We start from the raw sequence: 14,414 nt of genomic DNA on the forward strand, positions 1-14,414 counted from the left end.
CAGTCCTTGATCTATGCTGGCCATGCTCGGAGCAGGGGCTGGGACCAGAAGTCACTTGAGGTCCCTCCTGACCTGCACAACTCACTGGTTTTATGACCATGCAGGACAAGTCCCAGTGATTCACAGAGACAGCCTGAGGAGGGAGACTGAGCTAAATTCTTTTCTGCTTTATCACTGTTAAATGAGAAGGTGCAAAAATTGTCTTGCTCACCCTGGGGACTGTGAGGAGCTGCTCTGCATCAGGAACCCACGAGATTGTGTCCACCACGGCATGTCTCTAAGTTCATTAAGGCAGGAGGGTTTTATTTTTTATTTTTCTTCTGGCTGATAGCTCATTCACAAGAAACACGGTCCCCACCAGCTGCGGCCCACGCAACTCCTGCTCAGCAGCTGACGTTTCAGGAGGGATCGCAAAGCCATTGGGACGCAGCGGCAGCAGCATTTTGTGGCTGGAGGAAAAGAGATGGACTGTGGGAAACCCATCTGCCCCCTCGGTCCATGTGGTGGAGGCAGGGTGTCCCACCACACCAGGAAGTCTCTCAGCTCCTGGCCATCCCCTCCTTGGCTTGCTGAATATGCAAGGAGCCTGTGGAAAGTGGAACTGCTGAGAGCAACCCACCCCGAGGCAGTTCAGAGATGTGATCAGGCTGCTGTGGAGGAAGCTGGAGATGTGGGTTTCCCCCAGGGAGACGAAGCCCCTGTCTCTGCATCTCCCACATCTTGGGCAAGCGGCCTCGGCCCAGGCCAGCAGGAGGTGGCACCACCACCACCGCCGCCATTTTGTGAGGAGCACCTGAAGCCGAAGAGAAACAGACAGCTCAGGGTGTTTGCTGAGGATCAAAAGAAGTACTTCATCCTGTGCAAAGCTCATTTCCACATTTTTATTTTTTATTTTTGGCTGCGAGAACTGCAAGGCCCCTCCAGCCCAGCTGACCCCAGCTCCAGGCAGCAGCAGTGCCCTGGGAGCAGGAGCAGAATGGGGGCATGGCGATGCCTGGCCTGTCTCAGCCAGAAAGTAAACACAAGAGAGGGAGGCAGGGATAGACGAAGGGATGATTACAGGATTTATGGCCGTGACCCTTGAAGCCTGCAGCTCATTTTACTCTCTATGGCAGGTAGTTTTCTCTGAATGAGTTGCAACACCACAACAACCCCTTGCACTCAACCACAGGGGGAGCATGTGTTTGTGACAGAAATTGTGAATAAAACTGATGGGATTTATTTTACTTTTTTAAAGAAGTAGAAAAGCAATGATATGAGAACTGAGCACAAGCACTCTCAGAGGAACTGGCTGCTCTTTCCCATTGGGTCGGTGTATTCACCCAGCACATAAATGGCACCGCTCACACAGCTCACAAGGAAATCTGACCGGCAGCACAGGCTGCCTGGGTGGGGAGATATTTTTGTCCTAAGGCCCCAAAGAGGAACAAACAATATTGAGCAGAGAGCATAGGTGAAAGGCAAGCTGTGCGAGACAAGGTCTGGTGCAGCCTGGGGAAGACGGGTTAGTTGCTGTGTGGGTGAAAGCCAGAGACCCCTGTGGCCACAGGGATCAGCCCGGGAGGATGGGAAATGGGAATTGTGTGTGGGAGCTGGAGCTGGAGAGAGGGGAAGAAGAGATGAGCCCTTGGTGCTCCCACATAGAGGGGAAGAGTGGGAGGAAAGCTGAGCCGAGTTGCGGGCAGAGGCCGCGCAGCCCAGAGCTTTAAATGTCAGGGTGAGGAGCTGACCAAATGTGGAAGGAAAGAGAGCGGGATGGTATTGGAGGGATGGAGAAAGAGGGCTGGCTTGGCTGGAGCAGAGAAAAAGATGACCGCAGCTGCCCCGCCCTGGATAATCCAGAGAGAGTTGGGTAGGATGAGCTTACAAATCGATGCTGTGCTTGGCCATCCATCAGGGAGCACAGAGGAAGGAGAGGACTTAATGATACCGTGCACATGGGCTGCTCCTACCCTGAGAGAGGGAAGCCCCGAGTGCCAGAGTTGTGGTAGGCATGGATGGGCCATGGCCAAGCCCAGAAAAGAGTTGGGACCAGCTCTCTTGGCGTTTTGAAATGAGCCTCACACATCCCGTCCACCAGAGGAGGTTTCCCCACGGTGGGCTCCTTGGGGAGCTGCCTCCCAAATACAGTGCCTCAGCCTTGCAGGAGGGTGGTGGCTGCTGGCAATGCCACCTGCACCTTGGGCTTCCTCTGCATGCTCAGCTCTGTCCCATCCCATCCCATCCCATCTTATTTTTGGGATAGGAACAGCAGCATTGGGAAGAGCTGGCTGAACAGAAGCAGTAGCTATGCAAAGATGGTCCAGGAAAACTCAAAATGAAGAACCACCATGAAAGCATCAACAGATGGGGCAGCAAAGGCCTGTCCCAGATAACACATCTCCGTTGGGTGACATCTGTGACCCAGCCTCCTAGCGCCCGTGCACGGAGCTAGGTAAGGTGCGGTAAGCGGTGCTACATGACCCAGGGAAGCCAGATTTGAAGAACTGTTACACGTGGGCTTTCTTCGAGCTCTGGTCCAGATTTGTTCTCCAACACCCCCAGCAATTGCTACTCTTTACGTCTGTTCTGGACAGCAGTGGTGGGGGAGAAAGGACTGCAATGTAACCAGACATGGTAGGTGTAGGAGAAGTCCTCCTGCAGCCTTGTCTGCCAGACTGCTCTCACCCCTGCTGTCAGCAAGCAGTGATAGCGGAGGGGAAGTGTTGGTTTTCCAGCAAGGATTATTTTCTTAAGAATTCCTATCCCTTGTAAGTCACTGGAGGATTTTCCGCTGACTTCAAGGAATGAAATCCTAGCACTTAGACATCCAAAAAATGTGTGCAGTGGCCAAGGAAGTTGCTCTATCAGCTTTTGGGACACCATTTGGCTATAAGACCACTCTGCATGGATATACAGTGGAGATTTAAAGGCGACATCTCCAAGTGGAACTCACCAGTATGGCTTTCTCAGTCTGAATGATCTGTAGCACCCCAAAACAAAGTGCTAACTCGGTATACACTGAGCCCACTGCAGGCTTAATTAAATCATTTCATGATCCCACCCCATGCTGCTGGAAGAGCAGGTCAAAATATTCTCAAATAAGCAGGTACCAAGTAAAAGCAAGGTCAGTGTTTAAGAGCCCATGGCTTGTGTGAGGCAGAAGAAATTCTCTGGGTGCTTACTAGATCACTTTAAAATAGCTGGTGTGGGGGAAAGGGATGCATTTACCTACAAATATCCAATCACCTCCTGCAAAGTGAGTTCTATTTTCTGGGCTCTCTTGGAAACAGCCCTGTAGATGGGAGCATCCCGACCATCGCACAGGAGGCATTTTCAAACCACACTAATGTGCAGTGAGGTGGAGGCTCTAAGTGCTGGTTCAGACCTTCTGGAGAAGGTCAAGACCCTGTTTAACTTCCATTAATGTCACTCCAGTCACTTTTGATGGTACTGAATAGAAAAGGGAAAAAAGAGAAAGATAAAAACAATCTTAAAATCTTTGCAAAAATACCACATTTTTAAAGACAGACGCATTTGCTTTAAAGTGACTTTAAAGGGAAAGAAAGCATGAAAGGATAAAGCTTTCTTCCCAGATTCCCAAATTCTGGGCTGGGCACTGACCGGGACATGATTCAGTGCTTGTCAGGTTCTGCTGATGTGGCCAGCGGATGTGGTCAGGTAGCAGCAGGAAGAGTGGGTCGGGAGGTGTCCTGTCAGCCCACACTTTTGGAGCAGCACAGAGCGAGCAGAACAAAAGTTGAGTTTTACCACTGCCATAACAGCTTGAAGGGTCGGAGAGAAAGGCCATGAGGAGGAGTTCATGTCCAGAAAGAAGAGAAGCAGTGGTCACAAGCTCCGAGTGACCACAAGTGCTTTATGCCATGCATAAATGTCACACCACATTTTAAATACTGGATCAGCCTTGTTCAGCCAGCTCTGGACTGGTGACAAATATGCTGCACTACTTTTTAACATGTTTCCCTCAAAGGATTATCTAGCAACAAACACTGCGCTCAAAGAAGTGCTGCTGCTGCATTTCGAGATTTATTTTAACTCTTCAGAAAAACAAAATCTCCGAATCAAAACAAAAAGAGCCACGAAGGAGTGTGGGAAACTTTTTCCTAGATAAACGTGAAGTGACATTGCTGTGCTCCCTCCACCCTGACGAGGCTGCTCGGATGCCACCCGGAGAGGAAGGAGGATGTGTGGTCTAATGAGTAATGTAGGACTTCGCTACAGGGCTCTGAGTCAAGGAGCACCTCAGACAAATCGCTAATTGCCTGTGATTTACTCCCAGTTATCTGAGGAGCAGCAGCCCAGTCCTGGGAACACAGCGAGTGTTTAATCAAGCAGATCTCGACTGCTGCTTTCAAACCCGGGCTTCCAAAGCATGCAGGATAGTTGCAGCATGTCCTTTAGCCCTCCCAGCAGCGGGGACAAGCCCCCTTTCCAAGTGCAACCTCTTGGCAACCTGCAGGGACCCCGGGCGCAGAGGGGCCAGCCCGTGCCCCCTGTGGCCATGGGGCTGGAAGGGGGTCAGCCGTCAGCTGCGTGGAGCCGAGCCAAGTGAGATTTTTTTCAGGCGTCTCAGGCTGGAGGAAGGTTAGCTATTATTACTAGATAAGGCATTTTCCATCCAAATATGACATTTGAAATATTTGCCCCATTCCCAAATAAGCATTTCTGAGAAGCCTGAACAAAAACAAAGTGTCAGGATTCATTGGTGAGACTGCTGCATGCCGCTGCAACTAACCCACCCCAACCCCCCTGCCCCTGCTCACTTCCCCCTTTGCCTTCTTTCAAGGAAGAAAAATAAATGTTGAAATTGGAAGGCTTCCAGCAGAACTGAAATTTCATTTTCCAGCAGCCAGGCCAGGAGGGTCCCATGGGCCCGTGGGGTTGGGGGCTGCAGCCACTGCTCCAGGGGGTCCCGGAGGTGGTACCAAGCAAGGTGGCAGCTCTACCTGCCCACAGAGCAGTGGGATCCACAGGGATGGGAGCGCTCGCTTTGTGCAGCTTGCTGTGGAAGCCAGTGCTCCTGGTTATGGCTTCCCTTATCGGGACTGTCCCCCACCCCCCCAGCTAGCACCCCATCTGCCTGGGGTGGTCTGCACGCACCTCTCGAGTGCAGGGCTGGGGCCTCGCGGTCAAGCATGCCCTGTGCCAGGCAGCTAGCCAGCCCTGCACTCATGCAGGGCGAGCATCCGGGGAGGATGACCCCTGTCTCTGCTCCACGAAGCTCCTGCGTGACATTTGGCCATTGCCCGCCACATCCAGGGGCAGAGTTCAGAGCCCACGCCGGTGACTCAGCACCTCCCTGCAACACCAGCACAGCGAGCCGCCAGGGCAGCGGGGAGCCGAGCCCACGGCAGGGCTCTCCCAGCCCAATAACCTCCCCGCTGCACCGCGTGCTGCAAGAGCAGGGTGAATCAGCCCGTCCCTTGAGGCTGTTAAACCAGAGGGAAGCTGCTCCTCCAGAGAGCATCCCTCACCCTGCAGATGAGGCGAGGTGAAGCAGGCACCCGGCTGCTACTGGCAGCTCTGCAGCCGCAACTCTTTGTGCCATCAGGCACCGCAGCCACGGGTGGTTTGAAGCACCATCGGTGCCAGGGCTGTGCTCTCCACCTTCGGCAGCACAAGTGCAACGCCTTCCTGTATTGCGGCGCTGTCTCCGTGCCAAGTCCTGCTCTGGCTGACGTCTGACAGAAGTCTTGTCAGATAACCCCGGGGGTCAGCGCGAGCCCGGGGGAGAAAACACCGGCAGGGAGAGTGCTCGATCGCTTGATTGCCACAGCCCTCGGCACTAGCAAGTGTGGGGCTGGAGGGAAATCTGTTGAGAAAGATGAGGTCTTGCAGGGAGCTGCAACAGCTCCCCGGGGAGGGGGCAGCGGGAAAGTGCCATAGATTCACGTTTCCTAATTAACGGCATTGCCACACGACAGAAGAAAGAGAAGTGGAGCAGCATGAAGTGGAGCCCCATTGCCCCCCCTGTGTCTTTCCTCCTGCCCTGTTCTCCTGGGTCCTGTTGTTGGGGATGCATGTATTTCTTCCTCTTACCATTTCTCCCTTGCTGCTGTCACGGTGTCTCGTGATGGGAGAGCTATGTCATGAGGCTCGATTTATTCCCTGTTGGGTTTTGTGTTGGTTCCCCAAGTTACTTTGTCTGGTAACGCCCTTCTTTGCAGCCAGAGCCCCTTCATGGCCAAGCTGAGCACCAGGACCCATCGCAGGGCATCCCCACGCAGTGGGGCTCCAACTACCTGCAGCCTCTTGGGCACCCCACGTGCTCCAAAACTTCTCCGATGCTGTCTGTCAAGAGGGTGACACAGACCGGGCATATTTAACATGACCCAGTGAGCAAAGGGGAAATACAGTTCAGTTCAGTGACAGACAGCAGTTATGGGTATGAGTATCTCTGACAAAAATGCCCCAGTGTAATTGCAGTTCTTCATTTCTCAACCCCTTTCCTCTCTTGCCGCTCTATGCTAGCAAACCAGCCCAGCTTTTCTGTCTCCTGCTCTGCTGGCTGAAGGATCTCTGACTATCTCGGTGGAGAGGGGACCCCTCTAGCACGGCTGGGCAGCGATGCCTTGTGCCACAGGGGCCGGGCCGAGCTGGGCTGCGATCCCACCCGGAGGTGCTGCAGGGAGGGGATGGCCGCCCTCCTGGGAACAGGCCGTGCTCCCTCAGCGCCCAAGGCAGTGCTGTAATGCCGCTCCTGGGGGGAAGATGAATAATTTAGGAACAAACTGAAGCCTCTATTGTGTTCTGAGCAGGCTCTCATGTTTGCTTATCACGGCGACGTCTGAGCCCCTTCCTGTAATGCATTTCAGCTATCTGATGAACCTTCGTCAGGTTTAGAGAAACATGATGAAGAGAAACCTAGGGTAGTCGTGAACCACTCGTGGTCCATTAAAAGCTAAGAAGCACAGATCATTTAAGAAGGGTTGTCAATGTGGTAGGCATCTCTTCCATCTGGGTCATTCGCTGAACTCACACAGACCACCGGAGCTGGTTTAGGCTCTTTTGATTTTTAAAAGTGGTTCCTGGAGCCGTTCTGGAAGGGCTTTTCCTGGACGGGCCCATGTGTCGGCACCCCTGTCCCAGGGCACGCATGTGACTCAGGGCAGCCGTTTTGATTGAGGCACGCAGGAGGAGGTACTGTGCTTTAAAATCGGAGCTGTCATTAACACTAGAGAGATTTTGTGTAAAAAAACAAAGTGTCCTGAAAACGTTAATTATCTACATAAGTGAAAATCTGTATTGGCAGTATCCTGTTTCAGGCAAAGGAGTATTAAGGCACACCACAGGTCAGGAGCAAGACCCAATCTTTAAACATAGGTACAAACAGAAGTTAAGAGTGAGACACGCTCACCTTCCCATCACCTAAGCAAAGGGATTGCCAATCCTATGCGAAGTGCTTAATAAGAAAAGAAAGGGTGGATGAAATGCTTAAGTGCAGCTTAATCTGCACTCCATGTATTTAGTGAAAACAACACACTGACAGACGCCTTCTGAGAAGCCTCAAAACGGGATTACGGAAAGCCGGCTGGCTTACAGGAATACGCAGCGCTGCTCGGTCTCTCCATTCACTGGTAGCTGGGGGCTGGATGGAGGGAACAGCTTAGTCACCGTTAGGGGAACCAAGAGCTGAAACCTTCACCTCTCTTGCAACAGAGGAGGAGTTGTTTTTTTCTTGCCCACCACTTATGTCACAGCTTGTGTGTGGCGGACAACTCTCCCCCACTTCCCAGCAAGCTTTCCATGTCACTGAGTCAGACCATTGATGTCCCTGTGGGGAGGTGCCCGAAAATGAATATCTCACAGGGAACATTGCAAATACCTTGGCTGAACAGCCGCTGGGACAGCAGGGAGTATGTACTGATGGAGGCTGATCTTTGGGCAGCACTGCAGCCTCTGGCTGAAACTGCAGTTCTTTACAAGGCGGGGTACGGGACCTCCAGGGCCTGACGTAGAGGCTGTGAGGTAAATGCCTTCACCAGAGGCCAGCCTGAAAGCTCCCTGAGGTCAAAGAAGACTCATGCTGATCCCAGTGGATTTCTACTGAGGGGTTAAGGACTTTGGGTTAGGTTTCCAGAGGTACTAAGGTGTTACTTCTCATAAGCTAAGGGTTGGTCACTCCTCTCAAAGCCTTCCTGGCAGCAGCATCCTCTTATCCAAGGGTTCAAGAATTAAAACGTCCGAGTAAAAGGATTTAAACCCACATTCCGCATCCCACGTGACACTGCAGAGCACGCTGGGCTTGGAAGAGACGATCTCATTCCCTCCTGCTGAAGCTGTTCCACTTCACATAGATTAATTAAGTATTGATGCAAGTATTGATTACTCTTGTGCTACGTATTGGAAAACTTATCCTCAACCTTTTGTGGGCATTTTTCCATCCCTCTATAATTAGATACCCGGGCAGATACTCTTCCCCCGGAGAAGGCGATGCTGGGTCATCATGATGTCCTGCAGGTCAAGACCAGTGCTCGTGAGCAAGGCAGTGGGAAGGAGCACCGGTGCCTTGGTAGGCAGGAGGAGAGCACTGCCCATAGGCTCAGCAGCCAGCAGCAAGAGCAGTGCCACCAGCAGAGCCCACACCTGAGGAATGTGAATGCCAGCCATTATATTAGCTGTTATATTAGCCATTTGTGCAATGGGAGTGTTTTACCAGCCTGGGCTGCTTTGGGTCAACACAGTAAAGCCACACGCATCTCCCCAAGCAAAGCCCACAAACTATTGCAGCAATCCGGTGGTGGCTGTACTTGTGCTCAGGGAGATTGCAACTGTCTTGGTGAGCAGCAACCTTCTTCATACCCCAGCGGAACAGAGCAAGCCTGTGGAACAGACATGCATTAATCACATCCTCTACTTGCATGCAGACACCTTTTAAAAACACCTTAACTCTTTGATGTTTTGGAAGCCCTTCATTTGCAGGATGCAGACAAGAAAGAGTCAAAGAGGCGTACAAATACCATAAATGGAGGAGTGTGAAACAGTTCCTCCTAGTGTGAGGATTGATCTATGTCTTCCCCAGGTTTTGCTCTGAGTCACAAGGTTAATACAGGTCTTATATCACAGAGCTATTTTCAGCAGAAACTTTTGCTCCCTGTGGTGAAGCAGTATACAAATGCAATGGCTTCGTACTTACTAGGCAAAATTAAAAGGGAAATGTGCTTTTGCTCAAAGTGGTTGGTGGATCTTTCGATCAGAAGTCAATTTTCCAAGGAGACTGCAAGTATGGTACGTCAGCACTGGAGATGAATCTGCCTGGACCGCTCCCAGAGGGTGGCACTGACCTGATCTGGAGTTCTGCCCCAGCATCATCGATAAACTCCCCACTTTTTGAGCAAATTCACGCTGAGTGCCAACACAGTTCACTGGCATGGGGTGCATTCACTTCAGAAATAGGAAGTAAACAATAGGTCAGATAAGAGCTGTCACATGTTATTCACAAACAGTGAAAACAAAACTTAGAAGTTAAATAGGGCAGCTTTTCGTAACATCAAGTAAGCTAAAGCTCTGCCGTTTGTCAATAAAAGCACCCTTGTCTATTTACTGGCACTGAGGGAGACAACTGAAACATTTTGCAATTTATCAGCCTCTTTGCAGCATGAATATCTGCACATGGTCGAGCTTTTTTTTTTTTTTCTTTTTTTCTTTGCCTGAAATCAACAGAAGAGTGCATGATTTCTCACTAACGACATCGCCAGTTTCTGCGATTCTGCCAGAATCAATAGACTCCAGCGAAGCCTTTGATGTGGAGATGTGCTGGTGAAGCAAACTCACTGTGGTCTGTTTTTAATGCTTTCGGTGTGCATGTTCTCATTGGCGGAGAGTGGAGAGAGGGAGATAAAACAAGAACACAAAACACATTTTACATGACACCTTATCCTGCCCAGAAGCAGAGAGGCACTTAGATCTCACAGTTCCTCCCTGAATGGTGCTTCGGTCCACAGTTTGAAGTAACATTGCCTAAAGTGGCATTTATCTTTGGGGCTATCTATCAGATTCCTTTCTAATTTTGTTACGTGCGTGTTCCTTGCTGTTTACGCCGTACATGGTTAAAGGGAATCTTTGTTGCTTCTCCACAGGTTACAGCAAGGTCAGGACTTAGCACTGTTCATCCTTTCACCTCCTAAATATCAGACGTTCAGTCCTAAAGGCTCTGTCACAGGAGGGGAAACGTACCCACAAGGATACCTTCTCTCCTGGCTGCCCATAAGGTTACCTTCTGCACACAAAGCTGGCCACGCTGGAAGCCTTTTCTGGAAGCCTGCCCCGAGGTCTGCAGGGCAAGAATGAGTTTATGTATGACTGCAGACAGAAATGAGCCTGCTTTTAGGCTTACGTCTAAAGCTCGGCTAGAGGGATTTACCCCTGCCCTGACCTGTCCCCAGGACTTCTGAGACAGGCGAAGCAAATCAGTCCCAGGAATGAGCCGGGACCACCACCCAGGTCACTCCAGGGCCTGATTTGCTTTGCCTGTCTCAGAAAAGATACACACATGCACGGAGCACAACTTCTGTAAGGACACCTCTGAACAACCCTCCCTCTCTCCTTCACCACGCAAAGACTCAGCGTACAATGAGTTGCCAGGATCAGGGAGCTGAGTCTAGATTTTGGGGCAAAAGTTACACTTAATGAACCTCCAGCTGAGGAGACGGAGGAATAGCACAGGTTGACAAAAGATCTGAAGACACAAATGGAGAGGAAATGGGAACACCGTGCATGGTCAAAAGCCTGAATGTTACTCAGCTCTCAGAGCTCCCCACCTCCTTGAGGGATTGTGAGAGCTTGATTGATTCCTCCGACTGCAGGAGAGAAGCCGAGCGGGGAGCACTGTTAATACCTCCAGCTCCTAGCAGTGAGCAGCCGCGGTCTGAATCTGATGAATTTCAGGAGGAGCCTGAAACAGAGGGCTCCTTTGCTGTCTGTGGTGCACTGAGCAGCTGTTCGAGAAGGGAAGCATCTCTGCAGAGGATGAGTCTGCCCTAAAAGTCGTCCCTAGATTTTCGGGAATTTCTGGCAGTTGACTCCCTTCTATACTGCAGTTCTCCCGGCAAGGCTGAGTGCAAATACACACCCCTCTGCCTCACACAGAAGCCTGGAAATCTGATAAAGAAGGCAAAGTTAACATCAGGCTACCTGAATGGACTTTAATGAAGTTAATTCTTTGGAATTACTCCCTTGAAGCCAGGAAAATAATCAAGAGCTTCACGTTGAATCTATTTTACCATCTTATAGTTTTGTAACGCTAGAAAAGATGAACGAATACCCATCAAACCAGAGCCAAATGCCTACGAGCTGAGGAACAACTTCATGCATAAACAGTCAACTTCTGGGCTGTTTTATGGCAGTGAAAGTCAAGAGAGACAACAGCACCACTGGTGGCACCTCTCCAGCAGAGAGATGCTGCTGACACACGCTCCATACTCACACCGAAGTCAGATGGAGACAAAATATGGCTGGCACTGCTGGCCAAACGAGCTCAGACATCCCCATCCCATATCCATCTGCACCGGATACAATTTCCAGCAATTCCAGGAGGCTCCAAAAGCTTGTAAGGGCCACTGAAATCTGGCAACGGTCAGTTAATAGGCACCGACAAAACGGGATGACTGTAATCTTGCATTTAAGGAAAAAAATCTTGCATTTAGGAAATCTCCTCATCCACACATCACGGGGAGGAATAGCAGCCTTTACCCTATGTGAACAGTCTCACAGGGTTTTTCTCAGACCTCTGAGATGTCTATATGCATGCTGATGTGCGCCTGTGGGTGTGTAATTGTGCCTCTGTGCAGAGCGGGACATACAGCAAGACACGTCTTCATTGAAGACGGGGTCACTTACCATTTTTTTTTTATTATTGTTATCTTTCCCTGACCACAGTAAACATTTAAGGGCTGTGAGAACTTAATTCACTGCTCATGTGCCTGGTGAGGACACACTTCTGAAATAACTGCTGCATTTATTGCCCCTGCAGACACCCTTGCCCCACCAGCGCCCCTTCCTACCGCCCTGCCAGGGCAGCCTCTGCCGCGGTATGTTTTTTGGGAACTGTCTTTTGCTACCTCACCCCGCAGGAAAGCCGAGGCAGGGTTTTATTGCAAAGCCCCGTGCAGCTGCGGGGGACGGCTTTCTGGTGGGAACTCCGAGCAGGATGGGTGTAAAACTGCCCTGCCACGTGCTCGGGGCTTGTAGGAAGGACGGCGGTGGGAATCAATAAACAGAGCAAGAGGATGAACACTGGTGGCCATGCTCCCTGGAAATCCCCAGGCCGCCAATACGAGCCCGCCTAGGGAAGAGTTAAAAGCAGCGCCTGGAAAGTTTGGCCAGATGACTTCCTGATGGAGTTTATACAAGTATAGTGTGCGCAAGGACGTATGTGCCTACGTGCCACTTCTCCCGAAGCAGGCTGAGCCGAGCAGAGGGAGGAAAAAAAAAATAATAAAAGCAGTGCAGATGGGACCAGCCTGCAAACAAGCGCCTGATGAATGTGCGGGGTCATCACAGCCCTCTCCTTACAAAGCTGCCAGACAGACGTGAGCGGTGCCCCCTCTGCCGTGCAGCCCCCTCGCCACAGAGCACAGAGGGCAGAGGCAGGGGGGAGGCAGGAGGGGGGGTTGGCACGGGGTATTCACAGCACCCCACTGCAGCTGGCAGCTGTTCAGCTCTCAGGATATCCCCAGCAGCCAGGGAGACCGTGCAGTCGTTTTCAGCTGCTGGGATGCTGAGGTGACGCAGGGGTGATGCCAGGATGATGCCAAGGAAGTGCCAGGGCAAGGCCTGTGGTGTTATGCAGGTACATACTCAGGAGGTGGTGTCGTACGACCCAGCCTGGATCAAAACATCAGTGAAACGCTGACAGAGTTTTCTTAGCATGGATTGTACAAATCAGTACGCAGCCTGTCCCTCTTCCCTTGTAGCTGTGCATGTGCTCTCCAGATGACCTTGGCGCACACACGTGCAACTCCTGCAGCAGAGCTGTGACAGCCTGAGCTGCTAACTGTGAGGGAAACGGCCTTGCATATGCACAGGAACTTTATTCTCGCCACTGTGACTCCTTCCAGGGAAGGATTTGCAGAGGTGTCTAGTGAAGGCTTTGCTCTCCCTGTAGCTGCCTACCCTGAACCCCTTTCAGCCCGGGCTGCTCCTAGCACTGGCCAAGGGAAGGAGCTGTCTCAGCCAAGTGAACAGTACCTTGTGCTGCGACTTACAGCAGACTTACCTTCTAGCTCCTTGCTCCGGTTTCTTTTTAGGGTTAAGACTTCAATATTGCAGCTGTATGGAAAGGAAGCCTCACCTGAGACATCTCAGCATGCAATACGAGCAGGAGCACTTGGCAAGGTGAGCTCCACCTGCCTCTGTACTGCACCGTGCTGCGTGGCAGCCCTCGCTGGCCTCACAAACGAGAGGAGCAAGGGGTTGGGGACAAACCAAGGACTATGCACAGTGGCCTGGCTGATGGACTGGCCTGCTCCAGGCAGGTCAGCGAGAAGGCAAGCTCTGCATCGCTCACATTTCGCAGTACATCAACCTTACTCTTAATTATGTCATTCCTGTAGAGCATGTCATTCCTCCTGCTTCTGAGCGGGGTGAGAGGGCACAGCCTATGGGAGGATTAAGCCTCGGTCCCTGTAGGGATGCTTAGTCAGTGAACCCGTGCTTCTCATTACATGCTTCCAACCTGCTGTCATTCAACAGCCTTGTGGAAGGGTTTACAAGCTTGTGCTGTCTCAGAAATTTCTGCTTGTTCATTGCAGCTGTTCTCGGAGGGGATGCTTGTTCCGAGTACGTCTCTCATTGATACCACAGCTAATTGCATCTGGAGGTCAAAAGGAAGGTTTTCCAAAGTGCTACCATTGCGAATCCTGCCTGCAACCCCAGAGTCAAGCCAGGCTACTTACAGACCCATCGCTATCACCGGTAACTAAAAAGCTGCAGATACAATTTAGATAACGATGTGAAGCAAAAATAAAAAGCACAATTCCTTTCCCAAGAGCTGTGCTGACATTGGAAAGTAAGACATGTAAATAGTAGAAATTGGCCACCTGAGTAAAAAGAGCGTTGTATTCATTGATTGCTTTTGGACCAGAATGCTAACGCTGAATCCTTTTGTTTGACCATCTAGATTTCAAAAGTCATGCTATTTTATTCAGCTGGCCCCTACCCTTTTTTTTTTTTTTTTTGTATTGAGTCCATGAATTTATATTTGACTGAAGAAATTACAAATCCTAAATTCTTGGCTTCAGTTTTCTGGAAGGCAGCTTCAAAGTAAGCGTTGACTTGCTCTCTCTGTTTTCTGGATACTCCTGCCTTTAAATTTCTAGCAAAGACACTGTCATTTCCATCTTGTTTCTCTAACACCCAAAGCAAACCTGTTTTTGTTACAGTCCAAAGTGTAGGCAGGGCAATTAGGAGGAAGA

At 50.8% G+C, this 14,414-nt stretch overlaps 1 long non-coding RNA gene across 1 annotated transcript; it reads left to right on the forward strand.

Moving 5' to 3' along the window:
* Window positions 1-1,332: 1,332 nt before the first annotated feature.
* On the forward strand, window positions 1,333-12,468 carry LOC308195896. Its single transcript, XR_013951908.1, has 2 exons — window positions 1,333-1,504; window positions 10,080-12,468. It is a non-coding gene; the product is annotated as an uncharacterized lncRNA (long non-coding RNA).
* The last annotated feature ends 1,946 nt before the right edge of the window (window positions 12,469-14,414 follow it).

Source organism: Anser brachyrhynchus (genome assembly GCF_964034855.1).
Source record: "Anser brachyrhynchus genome assembly, chromosome: 1".
NCBI classification, from domain to species: domain Eukaryota; kingdom Metazoa; phylum Chordata; class Aves; order Anseriformes; family Anatidae; genus Anser; species Anser brachyrhynchus.